We start from the raw sequence: 21,454 nt of genomic DNA, 5'->3' as shown, positions 1-21,454 counted from the left end.
CTGTCATCTCCTGATCTTTTGGCCTTGCCACACTGAAAAAATAATCGAATCTATGTTTTCAAAAAGTTAGTTAAGTACAAACATCCCTGGGTGTCTAGTTTCTCTGAGTCATTGTTGCAACTTGTTGAACTCTTAAAATAGCCAAAATGCTGACAACGTTTTGCCCTCACATACTTGGTTCCCGTGATCTCACGTACATAATGAACAGAACAAAAGATGGTTATGTAAAAGTAGGTGAGTATTAGCAGTTCTGTTGGGTCCCACTAGATCCCTCAGCCCACCCTGCTGGGAGTGTTGGCTGCTAACTGGTACCCCTCCCCAGAAGAGTCTCCCTTACACAGGAAGGAACAGCCCACACCAGTGACTGTCTAGCCTAGGGGTATGAAAGGCAGCCCCCTGGCCTGCATGCAGGAGACTCTGGCTCAGCTCAAACCTTAGAGATGAGGTTGACTTCCTGCTGAGATCATTTTTCTCCCTCCTCCTTACCCTACTCTCCTTCTCCTGAGCTTTCTCTCCTTAAAACCACTTGCACAAGGATCCTCACCTCAGGTTCTGAGTGACAACTGCAGTGGCCCTGTTTATCTGCCAGTATGCATCAAATGAAATGCAAAGTGACCATGAAGAGGGGAGTAGAGTTTCCCCCTTGTGGGGACTAGTTATGGACCATTTGTGAATCTTGCAAATCTCTCTAGTACTGACTGTCAGAGCTAATTAAAGGATGAGCTTATAGGCAACTTCCTAAATATCCCATTTCTAAAGAACAATAAAGAAACCACTTTTATAATTAGCAAATTTCATACCAGTCATATCACACCTCTCCCTCCAACTTTTTACTGAAGTGACGAGATAAAACTGGAGCCCATTTTGCCAATGAAGATGCTGCCTGTGTGAATGGGAATGACATTGAGGAAGGACAGCCCACCCTATGGGGCTTTTACTTTGTGCCAGATATTCTGCTGAGCACAGGGAGGATGAATGATCGACCCCAAATTACACATCTAGTCAGCAGCAGTGACACATATAACCACCCAACCAACTAGCTTATGCTCCTGATGTTCCCAGCCAGACTCTGTCCCCTGCTTACCTTACCCCTGTGAAAGGTGAGGAGTGATTCCAGAATGTAGGTGTGAAGGGAGACAGGCTGACCCTGTGGGTTATATTTATTCTTCAGGGTTCATAAATATATAGGAAATTAAATTATTTTCTATTTTTTAAAGTTGTATAATAAATAATATGCATCATTCTTTTTACAAATTGTCTCCAAATATAACTTAAAAAGATTTCTTGGACTAATTCCCACATTGCATGAATAATTTCCTTAATGTCTGCATTAGCAATTATGTAAACTATCTATAGAACATTATTTTGCCCTGTTAATGTATATGTAGTGGTGATGGAAAGTAGCTATACATGTGTGCATATGAAATATATAAGGATGTGTTTGTGTGTGTATATATATACACACACACATAGTTAGAAACTTTCATCTGTAAATGTTTTTATCTACAAAATTATTACTTTTTGAGAACAGAGTTTTTTAAAATCTTCAATAACAAGAAATTACTTTAAACAAGATCAGGCAAAAAGAACAAAAATAAATGCCCACTAAGTTACAAAGGAAATAAATGGAATTTTATATCATTTACACAAAACAAAAGTTTAGCTTTTAGAAAGCCATATGGTAGGATAAGTAAATTTAGTTTAAAGAAAATCAGAAGAATCAGTTTCTCTTGAAAGTCATTTTCTCTTAAATACAAGTCAAAATGATCTCTCGTAGAGAATGAGAGCAAATATGAATGGGAAATTGAGTGCATGTTCAGAATTACTTAATTTTTTTCAAGTATTCCATTTAGTGAACCAGGATGGGTAGAAAGTCCCTTTTCATTGTGAACATATTTAATTGCAGAGCGGCTACAGAGGGGAAGGTTCTGGGCCAGGAGAGAAGGCATCTTGTTCCTTAAAGAATGCAAGTCAGTGAGGGATGTCATGATGACACTGTACTAGAAACAAACAGAGCCAGGTGCCTTAATTTATTTGGTGCATGGTTGAGCTATCTTGAACAACCAGACGAGTTCACTCATCCTCTACACTCAGAGGAACCCCTAAATTCTGCATGAGCCGTGTGCACAACAGACCCATTGACTTGGCCACTTTCTGATCCCATAATTTCATCCCGTGACATCATAGTTCTGCACAGCCATACAGATTGTGCCAATCCTCAGGAAAATAGGATTAACACACTGAAAGCCCCAACAATTATAATGCTGAACCTAACAGACCCCTTTTCTTCCATTTTAATTCTTGTTCGGTCACTTAAAATCACAGTAAATTCGTAACCGACTATTTCCTAATTGATTCTTGACACCAAAACTGAAGAATTTATTCTCAAGCCCCATATTGGCAACTTAAAAACTAGAGAATGAAGAGATTTGCAATTCTTGTTATATATCGCCAGCATGTTCTTCAGAAAATGAAATGTATTAGATTTAACTTAATTTCTCACAGTTATGTAGCTATTTTAATTGGAATTATATTAAAGTTTTATATTAAATTAGGGAGTATTTTCATTGTTAATTTTTCTAATATATCAACTAGGAGAACATGATTTCTGTCTCCATTTACTTAAATTGTTCTTCATTTCTTCTATTAGGGCTGTATAATTTTGAATGGTTTTTTGCATTTATTGAATTATGTAATTTTCACCTATTTAATTTTTGTAACTATTATGATAAAGGAAGATAATGAGTTTCTAGTCCATTACTGAAGTTAAATAGTGTAGTTGATTTTTGTGTTTATAAGTAACATCTTTTAATTTTGCTGAACTTTATTTTCCCAAAGAATTATTTGTCAAATTTTATGGTATATAATCACATTATAAAAACAGTAACAATGCATTAGAATCATCTAACTCTGGAAGTAATAGATGCAAGTTATAGAGGGATTAGGAGATATTGAAATAGCATCATCCTGGCCACCTGCTGTAGTTTGGAGCCAAGTATCCCCAAAGACCCATGTGTAAAGTCTTGGCTCCTAGGGTTGTGTATTCAAAGGTAGTAGAATCTTTAAAAGTTGGGAGAGCTTCAGGTCATTGGGGGATGTGTTCTTAAAGGGGATCATGGAACCCTGGCCTTACTCTTTCTCTTTCTTTTGCTTCCTGGCCATAAGATGAGCAGTTTTGCTCTGCTGTGCACTCCTGCCATGATGTGCCACCTCACTACAAGTCCAAAACAATTGGACCAATTGTACATGGACAGAAAATCCCAAAATCATTAGCCAAAATAACCTTTTTCTCTTTATAAATTGGTTATCTCAGGTATTCTGTTACAGAGATGAATAGCGAACACACTACCCCAAATTGTTAAAACTATTATTTATTGAATGTTATATGTAAGCACTTCCTTTAAAGCTTTATTTGTACAATTTCAATGATTCTTTACACCACTGTAAGATGTGCACTCAAATGATCTAAGGATCTCCATTTTACATATCTCCATTTTTAGACTCAGCCTCAAAGAGTTTAAGGAACACTGACCATAAGCCTAGTGTGCATGCAGGCACACACACACACACACACACACACACACACACACACACACACACACAGAGTAACTTAGAACTTGACTTTTAACTCAGCTCTGCCTGAACCCAAAGCCTGTCTGTGTAATAGCACCCAAAAAAGGAAATACTTGGGAATTAATTAAACTTGATAAACGTGAAAAATTACTCCAAGAAAATTAAAATACTTCAGAGGGAAAATAAAGGCTCTGAGTAATCAACAAAAGGCCATTATCTCTTTCCTTATCTTGGCTAATTTTGTAAGTGAGAAGCAATCTCTCATTGCCAATTTCATTTGCATTTGTATTACTGGGATGTTTCAACATTCTCAAATTAATCACATATCTTTCCTATCCTGTGGTTTTTCAGGGTTGTTTTGTTTTCTATTTATAACTTCTGATTTCACCCTTGGGATAATAGAATTTATATTGACTTATTTGAATTAATTCTAAGTATATTATCTTTTATCAAATTCCCAGCAAATGTTAAGCCATCTTTTTGTTTTGACTTTTGTTTATAACAATGTTGATTATGAATATCTTAATTTTTATAGCATTAAATCTTTTTTTTTTTTTTTTTTGGTTGGATGAGTGCTCACTATAATCTTCCCTATGTAGAAATGAGAGTGTTATGCCTGTATTTTTACATTTAGTTTTGCTTTTTATTTACTTAATTCTATAATATATCTGAAACATTTTGAGTGGAAGGGGGTAAGAAACAGAAAGTAATTTATTCCATTGTCTAACCTAGTCACTTCATAAAACTCAGGGTTTTCCTTTTTTAAGTCAAAAAATCTTCAGAGATTTTTTAGCTGAAATGTAAAAACACTTCTCTCATCAGATGGCTATTTCCATCTTTTAACACGAAGTTATCATATTACATTCTGACTTCATTTATCATGAAGTTATCAGTTATATTCTGACTTCTTTTTAAACAGATTCTATAATAAATCCATCCCAGATGAGTTTTATTGTACTGACCTGGGTAAGATGTGATCTGAGCTTGCCTTTGCTTTGGGACTTGAGGAATTTTCTAGATGTGCTCTGGAGGAATAGACTGGAAGCTGTGGCTAATTAATGAATTTACCCAAGTTTAACAGTGACTTTGACTTTAAAGAGACCATGACCTATTTTTAAAAATCTTTTAAATTTTATTTGTTCTAGTTAGTTGTGCATGACAGTAGAATGCATTTATACATTTTGATAGATCAGACATAAATGGAGTGTAATCTCTCATTTTTCTGATTGTACATATTGTAGATCACATTGGTCATGCAGTCATGTATGTACATGAGGTAATAATATCTGTTTCACTCTACTATCCTTACTATGCCCATTCCCCTTCCCCTCCCTTCATTCCCCTCTACCTAACATAAAATAACTCTATTCTTCCCTATTCCCCCCCCCACACTTTATTGTGAGTTAGCTTCCACATATCAGAGAAAACATTTGACCTTTGGTTTTTTGGATTTGGTTTATTTTTAGCTTTATAAAACATGAAGATATTATTCCTGTGCCATAAAATTCACCTTTTGCTGTCATACAACTCAATGGTTTTCAGTATAGACACAAAGCTTTATAAACACCACCACTACCCAACTCTGGAACATTTCCATTGCCCCAAAAAGAAACCCCATAACCATGTACAGTCATTTCCTTATTCTTTTTTTTCTCCCAGTCACTAGCAACTCCTAATCTACTCTCTGTCCTAAGGAATTTACCTATTTTTCACATTTTGGACAAGTAGAATCACATAACACGTGGCCTTTTGTGTTTTCACTTAGTATTCAGGCCTCATCAATGTTGTAATACATACCAGTATGTCATCTCTTTTTATAGCTAAATGACATTTGATCATATGGATATACTGCATTGTATTTGTCCCCATTCAACTGATGGACATTTGGATCTTTTCCACCTTTTGACTATTTTGAATAATATTGCTGTAAATATTAGGTATGACTGTGGTTTTAGCCACTTCCTTTCCTGCTGGGATTTATCCTAGGACTGGGAGCAGCCTGTGTCTAGTCACTCCTCTTTCCCCATGACTAGGGGAAATCATAATCCCAAATGTGATAAAATTTGAACCAATGACCAGGATGAGTCTATTGCAGATAATTTTAGATTAACACCTGTAATCTCACATCTGTTTCTCCACCTCAGGTTGTGACTCTGGGGCAGGGCTGATGCTGGAGGTGCCACCCCCCTACCATATATTTGAGTGTGAGGAGACCTCACGCAATCCTCCTCCTCCAATCCCCATAACTCCACCTGGTGTGCTGACAACACAAGCTTGTCAACTTGGAGGCCTCTGGGATTATTTTTAATCCGTGCGTGAGTGGACCAACCTGTTTATAAGAACAGATTCTAGCAGGAACTGTGAAGTGAGATTGTTTTCTTAGTGGGAGGGGCCCAGGTCCAAGGCTATGCGCACTTCTATACTCAGGACAGTAGTGTGCCCTGGCATTTGTTCATATTTCCTGGTTATCTTTGCCTTTTGTCTAACAATCATGTGGTTTCCATGGGAAGAACAAAATCACTGGCAAGAAATGTAAATGTGTACAAAGCCCCTTTAGTTGGAATATTATTGCCTAAATACTTAAGAAGGAGATGTATAAGGAAATAAAATAGAAAACAGCAGGGTCTTCTTTCTCGTGCAATGAGAATACCTTCTTGGCACACACTCTAAAATTTGTCCATGGTTTGCAGAAACTAGATCCACTGTGCCATTTCGACCACACAGTGAAGTGGGCTGGGCAGGACCTAGTGTCTGCATTTTACAAAGAAATGGAAACTCGGGGAAATTCCGTCATCCACCCTAAGTCACAAAACTAGCTTAGCAATGGAATCAAGCATGTCTCCTGTCCCCTGGCCTATTGCTGTTACTCTACTAATGACCATTTACCTGCTCCAAGTCTGTTGTGTCATAGGGAATTGCTTGACAAAAGATGATCCTTTTTTCTCTTTTTCTTTCCAGCCTTCTTCCAGAAGATGTAGTTCAATCCTTATGCCTGGCTTCTCTCCTAGGCTTTTCTTCTTGCACCTGTGCATCCCTGTTCCCCCACCTTCCCCACTTCTGCTTGAGTCCTCAGGGCCCTTCTGGCCTCACTCATCCTCTGAATGAATCCTATCTAAAGCATAGTTTCAACCTAAACAGGATATTGAAATGTGCAGTACTGACAGGTTTAAAGTGAGTCTGAGCAGGGTTTTCAAATCAAAAGTGCCTCTGTATATGCTACAAAGTTGAAGTCAACAATTCCTGCAGTCCCAAAAACTCATGTGTGAGTCAGTGAAGGAAAGTTCAGAGGTGAGATGATCAGATTATGAGAGCTGTAACCTAATCAGTGGATTAATCCACTTGAAAGAACTACTCTACTGGATGGTATCTACAGACAGGTAGGGCATGAATGGAAGAAAGTGGGGGTGCACCTTCGGGGTTTATGTTTTGTCCCTGATCCATTGCTCTGTCTCTGCATCCTGGCTGTCATGAGCTGAGCTGCTTTCTTCCACCACACCCTTCTGCCATATTGTTCTGCCTCCTCTGGAGCCTAGAGCAATGGATTTAGCCAACCATGCACTGAACTTCTGAAACCATGAGCCCAAAATAAACATTTCCTCCTCTAAGTTATTCCGATTAGGTATTTTGGTCATAATGATGAAAAATTGATTAACACAATTCCCAATAATGAGCATTTGTTTTTTTCTATAGTCAAGGAAAAAAACCTAAAAACTATTATTTGAATAGCAACAACTCCAACCATCAGTAAAACAGAAACTTGGAGAGAGCATGCCTGGTCCAAGTTCACATGATGCTTTTTTACCACTGGAACTGATTGAGTCCTGGTCTCCAAGCATCATCTGTCACCATGGTTTTCCCTGGTGCCCTGCCTTGGTAAGAGAATGGTCCAGCTTCCCACTGCAGTAAGCTTTGGGTTGGTTGTGTATCTGTCCCTGGTAAGATGCCTATGTTTCTCCAATATGACAATGAGCAAGAAGTCTGGGGAGACATAAATTGGAAGCAAAAAAAGAAAAAAAAGAGTTCTTTTGTTTTTTTTTAATATGCAAATACACACCATCCTTCCCTTTTCATAGAGAACCTTTTCTTACAGTGTACAGGAGAGGAGTACATTATAATTGTTGACACGGCCCGTTCATAGGTTCCTCTCAAAACTAAGTGTTCATGCCTCTGAGTCAAACAAACAGACAAATTGTTCAGTAATTAAGGAGATACCTTTGCATTCATTCACATCTTGCATTACTGGGAGAACATGTCATTCAACATGGGCAGAGCACTGTCACCCCCAAACCTCAGATTTGTATGCTTCCATTCCCTGAGGCCTAGTAGAGCTTGTTCTGTACAGTCCCTCCATAGGTTTCTCAAGATTTCACTAGCTCCTCTCATGGACACCTCACTGTGCTTGGAGTTATCCAGAGCAATTGGTGAACAAATTTCTTTTCTTTCTAGAAACTCACAGATTTAAATGCAGGTGTTTTGTTGTTGAAAATCGAAATAAGAGTCACATTTAGAAGTGCTCTATCACCCCCAATATGGACCTTTTGTCCAACTTCCCTCTTTTTCATTGGTCCTTCTCATTTCCTGAAAGATTCCTGCTCTTTGGGGAGTATTTGCTCATACGTGCCATGTTGAATGTTTAATCCTTCATATAAACCAGACAAGGATTTTTTCAAAAAAGACTTTATTGTGTTTACATTATTTTATTTTATTTTTGCACTGTAGCTTGAACACAGATTGGCTTTTGTTCTGTCAGTTCTATTGAAGTGCACTGCCCCTACAGCCTCACCTGATGTTGGGAGTGACCACAGCAGCTCCATAGACTTTGCCAGCTTAGGGTATGAAAAGGCTGTTGTTGAAATGATGACCTGAGCCATAAAAGCAGAGTATTTTCTTTCTCTACTACTAAGAGGAGTTTCATTTATTTTGAAAGATGATCTAGATGTCCTCATTGTGAAGCAGTTTATGGGTGCCTGATATGGTGGTGGCACATGCCTGTAATCCAGTGGTTCTGGAGACTGAGGCAGGAGGATTGCAAGCTCAAGGCCAGCCTTGGCAACTTAGCAAGGCCCTAAGCAACTTGGTGAGACCCTTTCTCAAAATAAAAAATAAAAAAGGGCTGGGGATGTGGCTCAATGGTTGGATTCAATCTCCAGTACATGAAGAAGAAGGAGAAGGAGAAGAAGGAAGAAGAAGCAGCTTATGGGATGAAGGTGACCTCTTCAGAGATCAAGAGTCCCTCTGTTGAAAAGTCAGAGAGAGGCACAGGAACCAACGTGGAAGAACAGGAAATCAATGAAGGAAGAGAAGGGAGCCACGCTAGTGTTTAGCCAGGACGTCCCCTGTACCTCCTCTGTGTGGTGGTGGTGTTGGGGATGATTGTTAATTCCATAACAATGTCTCAATGCTTCACAGTTAAAAAGGGGATTGGGGAGATGTGAGATGGGGTGACGCAAAGTGAGTAAGGAAACTTTCTAGCTAAAGGGAGGTGTGGCTTGAGAAAGCTCTTGACTGGGTGAGATTCAGAAAAGCATGAAGGAGTCGGGGAGAGTGAAATAAAAGACAGTCTAGGCTGTTGAAGTCCCTGGCAGAGGTGGATGGAGAAAGTAGAGAGGAGGATGAAAACAGTGTGATGTAGTTCTGAAACGTCTGTCGTGGTCACTCTGGACAACTTTATTGTTTGGTGTGGAGACTCTGCTGCTAGACAAGGACCCGAGCACTTAGGTAGCCCTTGTGTTCAGACAGTGATGTGAGTGGAGTGAGGGATAATCCATACCAGGGCCTCACGTCTGCCCCGCTAAACCAAGGCAGCTCTGCCTGGATCTAGGGTACTTCTGTGGCTTTCCTTTGGTGGAAGGGACTCTGCTGCAAGTGAAAAATGTTAGGATTTGCCAATGTATCTATTTACTTCTGTTTCAATGTAGAGATATTAAAACTCAGAGGAGTCATCCAACTCATTTCTAGATCGTGCAGCTAGTCAAAGATGGAATGCTATGGTTTGAATATAGTTTGTTCCCTCTGAAACTCAGGCTGAAATTCGATTGTCATTGTGGTGGCATCAGGAGAGGGCCTTCCTTTGAGAAGTGATTAAGATAATAAGAGGAATTAATGCCTTTCTTGTGGAAGTGGGTTAGTTATCATGAGAGTGGTTTTTATAAAATGAGGCTGCCCCTCATTTCTTCTTCTCCTCCTCTGTCTCTTTAGTCTCCTCCTCCTTCTTCTTCCTTTCTCCTTGCTAGGAAACAACTGCATATGCTCATTTGCCCTTTCTCCTTCTACCATGTTAATATGCCCTTGCCAGATGCTGCCATCCTACCCTTGGACTTTCCAGTCTCCAGAACAATGAGCCAAAATAAATCTCTCTTCTTTTTAAATTTCTCAGCTGCAGGTATTATATTACAGCACAGAAAATGAACTAACACACAAAGTTATAATGCAATCCCCCTTCCATTATGCCTGTTACAGTAATCTTCATACTGCCACATCCCAACAGCATGCTAAAAATCAAATACCAAGCAACTTTGAAAAAATTTAGTCATTTTCTTTGAGTTTCTTTTCAGAAATAGGCAATTTTTCTGACAAAATAACTTTTGGTCATTGTATTGGTCAGTTTCCCATTGCTATAATGAAATGCCTGAGGCCAGATAACTTTATAAACCAGAGAGGTTTATTTAGCTCACAATTTTAGAGACCAAAAATGCAAGATAAGGTGACCCCATTGATTCAGCCTCCGATGACAGTCTAATGGCAGGTGGCACAATGGTGAGTGCCTCTGTGTGTGTGTGTGTGTGTGTGTGTGTGTGTGTGTGTGAGAGAGAGAGAGAGAGAGAGAGAGAGAGAGAGAGAGAGAGAGAGAGAGCGCTCAAGGTATCACATGACCAGACAGGAAGTCAGAAAGGGGAATAGGTCTCTTATAACAGCTCACTCTCATAAGAACTTACTCATCATCCCATGAGAACGACCTTACGCTCTTCTAAAGACAGTGCCCCAATGACACAACCAACTCCCAGTAGGCCTCACCTCTTAAAAGTCCCACTATCTCTCACATACCACACTGATGACCACGTTTCCAACACATGAGCCTTTGGGGGCCAGACCACATCCAAACCATGGCTATCATCAAAATGTCTTCAAATAAAAGACGTTGACTTTATAAAGAGTGCATTTTATGGTTCAATGAAATACGCAAAGGCATAGCTCATGAACTGTTAATAATTCTGAAAACAGTACTATTTAGGCAAATTAACAAACTTGTGTATATATACTTTAAATGGGGATGCCAGAAGAGAATAAAGCATTCATTTCCTGATTTTCAATTATATTTAAATCCTCAAGAATGTCAAATTCCAATGCCACAATAATTTAAGCAAGAATAAGTCTAGAGATGGTGTTGGTGGAGTATTTTTCCAGCTTGGCTGGTAAGATTGGAAAGAGTTTGTAATTGCAGGCTTGTGCTTTTGGAGCTGCCTCATTAAACCCTTCATTACCTCAGATATTTGAAGGATTAAAAAAAGTCAGTTGCCCTTTAATCCAGCACTAGCTTTTCTATTAACACATAGACTAAAAGATCAAATCCCTGAAAGGTGTACTAAAACCTCTGGAATAGTAAGCTTAATAAATAACAGTTTTTACTTCAGCCAAATTCTTTTCTACTGCCAATATGTTATAGTATTGTTTTCGACATTAACCTATAAAAACTCAGAAAGGACATCCTGGTGTCTCAAAAGCATATCCATTGCAAGAGGCAGAAGCTCAAAAACCAGGTAGTCACATAAAGGGGTGCACGACTGGTGTGTGACAACTGGGAATGGTGGGAACTGTGGCCAACTAAAGAGATCGTTTAGGGGAGGGGACTGCAACTACTCCATCCAGCCAACCAATGTCACACAGAATATAGGACTTGTGTTCCCAGCCCTTCTAATTTCTCAAAAGATGCCAAAAATCCATATTTATATGGGTGGTATTTCTTAATTTATAAACATTAAAAACTAATTTTTAAAATTTTCTTTTCTTTCTTTTTTTGTAATATTGGGCAAGCCAACATTAAATTAGTGCTTTGTCTTACAATCAACACTCTTTTGTTGCTAAATAATAATGACATGACTGAATTGCCAAAGATACTCTCTTTTTTTTGGTGGGTGGAGGGTACTGGGGATTGAACTCAGGGGCACTCAACCACTGAGCCACATCCCCAACCCTATTTTGTATTTTATTTAGAGACAGGGTCTCACTGAGTTGCTTTGCGCCTCGCTTTTGCTGAGGCTGGCTTTGAATCTGTGGTCCTCCTGCCTCAGTCTACCAAGGGAATACAGGCATATGCCACTGCATCTGGCTGCCAAAGGTGGTCTTCAGGGATGTTCATCAATTCCTCTTTTTCTTTCCATTCATCATCTTAAAGCATTTATCATTTCTTTGTAGTCTTTAGTATTAATTTTTCCTTGAACAAAACCCAAAGGATTTTGATCCTCCCCATATTCTACCCTTGCTTGTAAAGATGAGTGTAGGCAGATGTTCTGCACTCTGTCCTTGGAATATGCTGCATCTAAGAGTTAGAAGATTTCTGAATGTGTGTGTGTGTGTGTGTGTGTGTGTGTGTGTTTTAAGTTCACATTTTAAAGAATTGCTGATATTTATACACAACGCCTGTGCAGTGGAAGGGTAGGTTTCTGGGCTGAAAATGAGATCAGAAGGTAGAGTTGCTGGTGTGCCAGCTTCAGAGACCCAGAGGGGTTCCACAACTGTCCACACAGTTGCCCCTGGCCTTATGGAACTGCTGAGCCTTTGAACTTCTGCTAAAATGAACTGAGATGTACTGTCAGTGAAAAATGCACACTGGATTTAGAAACAGTATGGAAAAGTGATTAGACGTCCCTTTTTTAATGTTGCTTAGCAATTGAAGTGATATTTTAGATACATCAGTTAAACATGATATAATATTGAAAATATTAATTTTTCCTGCTTACTCTTTGATATGGTCACTAGAAAAATTTAAATTACATCTGTGTCTCAAATTCTATTCTACTGATTGGTGCTGCTTGAGAACAGTGACTTGCAGACTTTCTGCATAAAGATCCAGGTAGTAACCCTTTTAGCCCTGCAGGCCAGATACTTGCTGTGCCAGTCTAATGCTAAAGCAGCCATGGATGAGACGTAAATGAATGGGGTGTGTCTGTGTTCCAATAAAACTTTATTTACAAAATCAGGTAGGGGCCAAATTTGTTGACTCCTATTTGATAAAATATAGTGCCAAGAAGAGGACACAGTCTTCTGAAGGACTGGTGGCCTTATGTTTCCTGATCTCATGCTGGTCAATTGGGTGTTCTCACTTTTTGAAAATTCATCAAGCTATATACAAATGATGTACGTACTTTTCCCTATGTGTTATACCTAAGTAAAAAATTGACTTAAAAAGAATCCAGCATGTGTAGCTGCCCTTGTCAATCACCAACAATCCTCCTTCTATTTGAAGAATGTAGCCATGTCTTTCAGTTCTTTACTCGGTGAGTTGTTTAGTTGTCCAAAGTCACTTGACCTTTCCCCAGATCTGTAGAACTCTCATCTTACTATATATGCTTTCCCTTCAATGATTGCTACTTTTGGGAAAATCATTTTGGCACAAAATTAGAGCTACTGGCTATTTGGGGAGTTGGAAGGGAATAGAATTCACTGGATATCAAAAGAATAAAGTGTACTAAGGTTGCATATGCTTAAGCCTCCAGATTTTGCCAATTAAAATAAAATTCTTGTTCCCCATGACCTCATCCTGTCTGCAGAATGAATAATCAGGTTTTAATAGTTTGCCATCTGAAAACAGCCAGCCAGAAAAGTATGACTTTGCCTTCTGGACCTTGAAATTGACCAACTACCAAAGCACTTGTTCATGGCCACTCTGATTGGATAAGAAAGCCGGGTTAGAGGTGGAGAACAGGGCACCTCTGAGAACAAGGTCCTGAGGTCAGATGTGGGACTCAGACAAGTCAGTCCTGGTAGCCAAGAGCACATCCTTCTACCCCAACTCTTGCTCCTGATTTGTAGTGAAGTTGCCCAAAGGGAGCTTCCAGAAGTGGAAACATTTTTAAATAAGTCTTTTAACTTTTCGCCTGTGGATACAGCTGCATTGACACAAAGCCACGTTTGAGGCCTGATGTCTCAGAAGCCTGGCACCACGGAGTGTTTTTCTACTGGGACCCATAATTGCTGGCTTTTAAGAGTGGTCCTGTGTTCAGTTTTATCAATGTGGTACTTGAACTGGACTTTCAGCTGACCTCCAAAAGGAAATAGTTTTAAAAAGGAAGAATTTTAAGTCTGCCAAGAGCCAGATAATGGCACAGCACAGAGAAAAGCCAGCGTTTTGTGGTTTTTATATTAAAATACAAGTCTCTTAATGCCTCAAAACAGCGGGCTCCAGAAAATGTGAAGTTTAATATATGAGGCTAGAAAAAGCAGTTTTAAAGATCGATATTTTCCCCCTTTGTTCCTTGTGATCTACGCAAAAGAAACAAATTCCTTTTACCTGAACCACTCCTACATCTATTTTTGATTTTATACAAGTGACTGTTCTCATTAAAGCAAATTTCAAAGTACCCTGAAAATGTTCATGCTGAACTCCAAGCCTGATGCCTGAGGAGCTTCAGCCTGATGCTCTGCAAAAATATCTTGAGGACAAAACCCATCAACATTCAGTTAATCCAGTCTCATAAATTACTTTCCCATAAAAGACCATTAAGAGACCTCTCCCCCTTCCATTTCTTTTCTGGGTGGTGTCTTATAGGTTTGTTTTCTTTGGTTATGTGACCCATAATGTTTGTTCACCATTTATATGTACAATGTATAATGATCAAATCAGGGTAATTCTGTCTCCTCATTTGTGTGTTGGGAGCCTCTGGACTCTTCTAGTTATTTTGAAGCCCACTGGGCTGGGACTGTAACTCAGTGGTAGAGTGCTTGCTTAGCATGCACAAGGCTCTGGGTTCAATTCCCAGTGAAAGAAAAAGAGGGAGAGGGAAAGAGAAGGAGGAAGGAAGGAAGGAAGGAAGGAAGGAAGGAAGGAAGGAAGGGAGGAAGGAAGGAGGGAAGGGGGAGGGAGGAAGGGAGGAAGGAAGGGAGGGAGGAAGGAAGGGAGGGAGGAGGGAAGGAAAGAGGGAAGGAAGGAGGGAAGGAAGGAAGGAATCGAGGGAGGGAGAGAGAAAGAGTTCTAGACAAGGAACATAAGCAGACTTTAAGACCAGCTCGTGGGAGATGTTACCCATCATTCTCACAAACCAGCCAGCCATGATTGTCATCTACCTTCTGTTCTCAGCAGTCTCATTAATAGGTGGGACTGGAAAGAACAGAATAAGCTAGAACAGAATAAGCTGCTAACGGAAGTTTGATCTGCCAGCAACATTGGAGAGTTCCTCTTGGTCGGTGTCCTTGCCAACACTTGACAGGGCCAGTCTTTTAAATGTTACTCATTCAGGTGGGTGTGTGGGAGTATTTCACTGTGGTTTTAATTTGGATTTTCCTCATGAATGACACTGTTGAACACTCTTTCATATGCTTTAGGATAGGATTTTCTCTCTAGTGAAGACCCCCATTCAAACTTGTGCTCTTTTTAAAATTTTGTTTTACATTTTCCTTATTGGTTTTCAGGGTACATTATATATTTGACCTACAAATTATTTGTCAGATATGTATCTTTATACTGGATGTGGTGTTGTGCACCTGAAGGGAGGCTGAGGCAGGAGGATCATTTTAGTTTAAGGTCAGTTTAGGCAACATAGCAAAATCTGTCTCAAAAAAATAGAACTAAATACATATCTTTAGGATATCTTTGCCTGTTCTATGTTTATCACTTTTTAGTCATATGTATTGTTGAACAAAAGCTTTTAATTTTTGTTAAGTCCAATTTATCTTCTTCCTAATAGTTTACCTTATTTAAATGTTTGTTATTTGGGAAATAAAAATGTTATTGAAATGGTGAGTGCCTTTTATGTCCTGTTTAAGAAATCTTTGCCACTCCTTGTTTTCCTGATGTCGTAATCCCTGTTTCTCTTGCCAATTTAACTGCAAGTCAAAACCAATGTATTGACTTGAGTGAGAAGTATGGAAATCAGGTCATGTTAAATCTAGATGAAGCAGAAAGTGTTAAGAGGGTTAAATTGGGAAGGTGAGGTCAGCAAATTTGCAGAATAGATCAAAGCAAGAAGGGGCCCAACACTCAGATTTTCGGTCCAAGGAACCTGAAAGGAAGGGTGTATTCTAGAGATTTGGGGGTTGGGCAACCACATGACTGACTCTATTGCTGAACATGTCCACATTGAATCTCTTAGAATGTTTTGAGAAGTTCGTCAGACGCCCTCATGAAATCAGATTCTTCCACGTTCACAGCTTCTGATCCATTGCCTAGAAACATTAAAAAGTTAATGCAGCTCATGTTTTAGGGGCACCATGTGAATGCCTGTAGCCATCGCTTTTTTCCTCAGAGCATAAAAACCATCATCTTCACAATCCTCTTTTGACCATATCCAGGAAACAGTCTCCATTGGAATAACATTTACCCATCCCAAACTCTCTGACTCCTCCTCCATGCTCCATAAGTTCTCCCAAAAGAGATCAATGTCAAGGATTCCATGATCTCATCTGTTTTCCTACAGTCCAGGGCAAATGTTTGGGTCTGCTTTTCATAATGAGACCCTGGCAGGCCCTGGGCTGAACTACCCAGACCGTGGGGCCCAGAGCCAAGAGGGAGTTGGCAGGAGGCAGAGGACATGCAGGGAGTGGGTGGGACTGCTGTGAACTCTGTGGAGGACAGAAGCATGTATCTTAAAGTGGATTAGATCAGGTAGCAATAGCCAAGTTGAGACCCTGGGGCTGGGCTGGGAAGATGGCTTCTGGAGGCCATGGGGCTATGAAGCCTTCCTGAGAAATAAGAACAGCTCTCCAGGGAAACATACTCCCAGGCCATTCTAAGAGTTTTGTCATTGGAATTCTGGGGCCAAAGGAATAGAGTTGAGTCTCCTAACAGGTAATAATTGATAGGAAGAAGATGGAAAGTAGCCATCTATCTTCCAAAAGTGACCTGGACAAGGTTGCCTAGATGCCCTTGGGCATCAGGCTGATGAGCAGGATAGTGGAAAGAGGACTCTTGGGCATCACATACAACTGGTTTTAATCTTGGCTCTACTTTAACATTAGGCAAATGATATTTCCATCCTAAGTCTGACAAGAGGATCAAATAGGACAGTATGTATAAAATGCCAATTTTCCCATTCTCCTCCCATTTCTTTTTTTTTTCTTCCTTTTGCCATATCCAAACAGATAGCTTTTAGTCCATATCTTTCTTGCCCATTTTTGCAGCATTGACACCATTAGATCGTCACAAGGTCTTGAAATGAAACCTTCCCTTGGCTTTCATGTAGATCCCACCTCTTCTATGACAACAGCTAACCATGTCTGTGCTAACAACTCCCACATCCATAGCTACCGCACATTCTCTTTCCTAAGAGCCAGATCCGTCGATGCACCTTCCTGAACCTTCCACACAGGTGTCCCACTGATGACTCAAACACAACAATTGCAAAACTCGACTCATTATCTTTTCCCTAAATCTTTCTCTTCTTCATCTCTATCCTCCATTCTGTAAACAGCACAAAGCTGGGAGCTCATGGATTCAAGTATAAGTGATTTATTTGGGAGAGCATTCTCAGAAACACCAGTAGGGAATTAGGAGAGTGAAACAGGAAAGGAAAGGAAGCAAGTATAGGGGATTTTCTCAGACTTGGTACAACTGTAAATAACTAGAACTTAAGTCCAGGGAGGAATCCTGAGATTATGGAAAGAGCACAAGTTTCAGAGGCTCCCATTCCACAGATCAAAGGAACTGATGAGTTACTCACCAATTTCTGTCAATTATTGGTTGTCTGCAACATTGCCTGCCCCCTGGCACTCCTGGTTTCCCATACCTGTGCTAACCTTGGGTCCCATAGACCAGAGAAAGCCCTGAGGTAAAATAACACAGGAGTAACAGTCGCAAGTCAGAAACAAAGCTCTTGATTGGCTTCCAAGAAAGACATCTACTAGAAACCGGACTGGCCCTCTACTTAGGTAATGCATACCTTATTTTAAGGCTGCCTGGTTGTCTGCTTCACTGGGAACCCTTCTGTCACCCTCACATATTCACCCTCCTCAGAGTACATACAGCATGCATCCTTCTCTCTTAGCATTGATGAACTTGTATTTTAATAGTTTATTTAATTGTGACCCTCACTGGAGTAAGAACATCTTGAAAACAAAAATCAAACCTTCATTCATCTTTATTGCCAGAGTAGAATGAATGAATGAAGAAATCATAGAGAACATGGCTCGGTATACAGACTCTTTCGTGTTTGCTCAGATAACCTAAGAAGGCAGCGTAGGAAGGCCAGGGCTAAGAACTGCTTCCTTTCAGTATTTCCAACCCTAAGATAATATTTCACCACTTCTAAGCCAGCAGCCAGTCTTTTCTTGCTAAGTTCAAGGTTAACCTTCTCCTTGTGACTTTATCTGTCTTTGAACATATAGTATGGTCAGCAGAGTAGATTAATAATTTGTCAAATGACCTACTTTAAGCATACTTGTCTTCGAAAAGATGTCATGCTGTTTCCTCTGCCCTTCTTAGTGTTTTCTACCTCCTAAACTCCTATTCATCCTGTAAAGTCCATGACAAATATCCTCCTTTTTATAACTTTCCCTGACCTCCGGACCTCTGGAGAAAATTTATTTCTACCCCCTCTATACTCCATTTTCATTGGCAGCCTTTATCACAAAGGCTGCTCTTCCATAGCCTTCCCCTTGACAAGACTTTAACCAAACTTTAGTCAGCCTCCTGAATCTTCTTCCAGGCCCATTTGTGTACTTCTTTAAAAGAAAAAAATCCAGTTTTAGTGAAGTTAGAGAGAATCCCTCACCTTCCATATCTGATCTAGTTCCTCAGTCTCCATTATCCTTTAGGTGATGACTGATCACCCTGGCTGTCTTCAGCAAAACTCCTGTTAGGTTAGTTTGGCCAGTATCCCCCTCACTCCTGAATTTCCTCTTAGTAATTTTCCACCCACTATCTCCCACTGCTCCTTTGCTATAAATTCCCACTTGCCCTATGCTGTATTCAGAGTTGAACCCAATCTCCCTTCCTACAAAATCCCATTGTCATGTTCCCTATACCAATTGCAGTGGTCCTGAATGAAGCCTGCCTTTTCATGCTTAAACACGTATCATTGAATGAATAATTATTCATTTAAAACCCTATGCCAACTATGAGTTCTTCAAAGTTAGGACCAAGGCTGATCTCATTCATCTGTGTTCCCAGTACTTGGGAGCTCAATTCTCAAATGCATCTTTAGTGAGTTCAAGCCACTTTGGCCCCTAGATCTTATTTCTAGGCTAGTTTTATAATATTGCTTAAGAAAGTGCTACCATAAATTGGGCACAATGTCACATGCCTGTAATCCCAGCTACTCAGGAGGCCAAGTTCAAGGCCAGCCTCAGCAACTTAGCAAGGGCTTAAGCAACGTAGCGAGACCCTGTTTCAAAAATAAAAAAGGCTGGAGATGTAGCTCAGTGGTAGAGCACTTACCTAGCATACATGAGGCCCTGGGTTTAATACCCAGTGCAAAGAATAAAAAGAAAGAGGTACCGTGCCTCCCAGCTGAAGAGGAGCAAGCACACTCCAGCCTGTGTGATACTCTCACTTGGTGGCAGCTCCTCTACTTTTCTCTCTTCTTTCATCCTCTTCTCTGTGTCTTTCCTTGTTCTCTCAACTGTGCATTGGAATAAGGTAAGCATTATCTAATGTGAGTCATTGGTTTGTTGAATCAGATCAAATAGGAAAAATCAGGAAGAGCTACATGTACGTGCTAGAAGTGTAAATATGTAGCCTGGAGTTTAAGCATGTGACCTCTGGAGTCATCACCCATCTCTGCCACTTGTTCCCCATTGACCTTGGGAAAAATATTTAACATCTTTATCTTACTACTCTATCTACAAAATCTGGGCTGATTAGAGACCATCTTCTCTCGTGAATGTTTCAAGAATTATACGAGACCATGAACATGCCCCAGCCTCATACCTACTTGCACTGCATGCCAGCGTGATCTCTGTATGCTAGTGTGTGCTTTTCTCTGCCTCAAGGGTTCTGGGGGATTAATGCCCACCACCCCAGGAGCAGCCCTTAACTGATGAGAGTTGATGTATAAATCCTCTGGCTCCCTCTCCTTTTCAGATGGGATCACTCTGAGCATGTTTGATGCTGTTTTCCAGAGTTAACCTTGTGAAATTAAACTCCAGTTGACCATCCTCTTCTTCCTGCCTCATTTTCCTAGTCACCAACCAGTATTTCCTGGGGTCACCCTCCAAGTAGCCACCTGCCCTGTAACACCTGTCTACTTCTGCAAGATCCCATAGCATGACAGGATGTAAGGTACTAGCTCAGAGCCTAGAATCTAGAAAGTTCAGAACTGTTATTGTTTCTGTTATTATTAAGCCCGTGTTCACCAGTAGAAAGTAAAGATGCCCACAAAGGGGAGACCCACCCTATGTTTGACACTGCAGCAAGAAGTCCCTTGTGGACATCTGTAGTCAGTAATGGCCAGTGTACAATATGCATGTTGAGGTGGGGCCTGCATTGCCGGGTTGAAGGCGGTGGTGGTGGGGGAATTGGGGGAGGGGTTTTTGGGAGAAGGAACAAAACTTCCTCTTTTACAGATATCCATAGGATACACAATACCTGTGGTATTAGACTTTAATGGGAGAGCTGTCAGAAAAAAATATCTGAAGAAGTTAGGAAGCACTGGTTTACAAGCGACAGACAAAGTTACTATTGATGTTCCCCTTGCTTTTGAGCATCCTGGGTTGCACTGTTTACTTTGCAGGGTTCATGTCCTCTTTTCTGGAGGGAGGAGTTAACAGTTGAATTTTCATAAAGTTGTTTGGTTAAATTTGCCCAGTGAAGCACCAAACTTTTGGGCAAAACATCCATCTGTCTGTGGTTAAGATTTCCTGGTTCTTATTACATCCAGGCTTGGTTATGTTTCAAGAATCATGATGCTTGGTTCTATGAGCAAGCAAGACTACCAGGTCACCATGTCCTTTGAATCTTTCCTTCCCTACTTTTCTAAATCTTCTCCTGCAGGGCATTGTATTTGACAAAAAGAAAAAAAGGACCAAATTCTCAGCAAATGTTTGCTGAGATCATTAAAAAGTTTAAAAATAGAGGTCTCCTACAGACATATAATGAGCGTGGGCTTCAAGATTTCTATCACCCACTAGGGAGCCATGAACAAAGTGGCAAAGCTAATGCAAAGTAGGATGGAAATAAAAAATGGATACATATGCAATTAGCCCAAAGGGAGCTGCAGAAATACACTCAATGCTTCACTTACTGAGGTTAAAAAAAAAAAAAAAAAAAAAAACCTGGCGATTGTTCCTACAAGACCACGAAACCATCATCTTTGGAGTGGTTCTCTACTGGAGAAATGTTACTTGTGAATTGTATCTGGTTGATGATATCTTGATATTTTGGACATTTTGTCTTGAGATCATGTGGCATCACCTTGACACTTTCTATTGCAGTCTATCTGGACCATAAAACCTTAACAAGTTTTATTTCTTCTTTTTCCCTTTTGGTTCTCAGAAAGACTACCTGGAAAACTTGAATTAATGTCTCCCTTTTACATCAAAGACACCCAGGAGCTGATTGAATTCAGTGGTTTACTGTAAATGTATACAACATTCTCATATGCAGCATTTTCCAGTTCCAACAGTATAAATACTGCACCCATGGCCAGTTTCAAAGTAGTCACATGATGTTGAAGCAGAGTTGAGAAGAGAAGCATAATGCACAAGATGCATTTTTTTATTCCAGCTGTTGTAT

At 40.1% G+C, this 21,454-nt stretch overlaps 1 protein-coding gene across 5 annotated transcripts in view; it reads left to right on the top strand.

Annotated features, from left to right (window-relative positions):
- The window catches only part of RIN2 (Ras and Rab interactor 2), a 220,823-nt gene that overhangs the window by 67,879 nt on the left and 131,490 nt on the right, over positions 1–21,454 (top strand). The gene's annotated exons all lie outside the window — the stretch shown is intronic.

The sequence above is a fragment of the Sciurus vulgaris genome, assembly GCF_902686455.1.
Source record: "Sciurus vulgaris genome assembly, chromosome: 2".
NCBI lineage: Eukaryota > Metazoa > Chordata > Mammalia > Rodentia > Sciuridae > Sciurus > Sciurus vulgaris.
The sequence above is the reverse complement of the archived record's forward strand: the minus strand, read 5'-3'. Positions and strand labels throughout refer to the sequence as shown.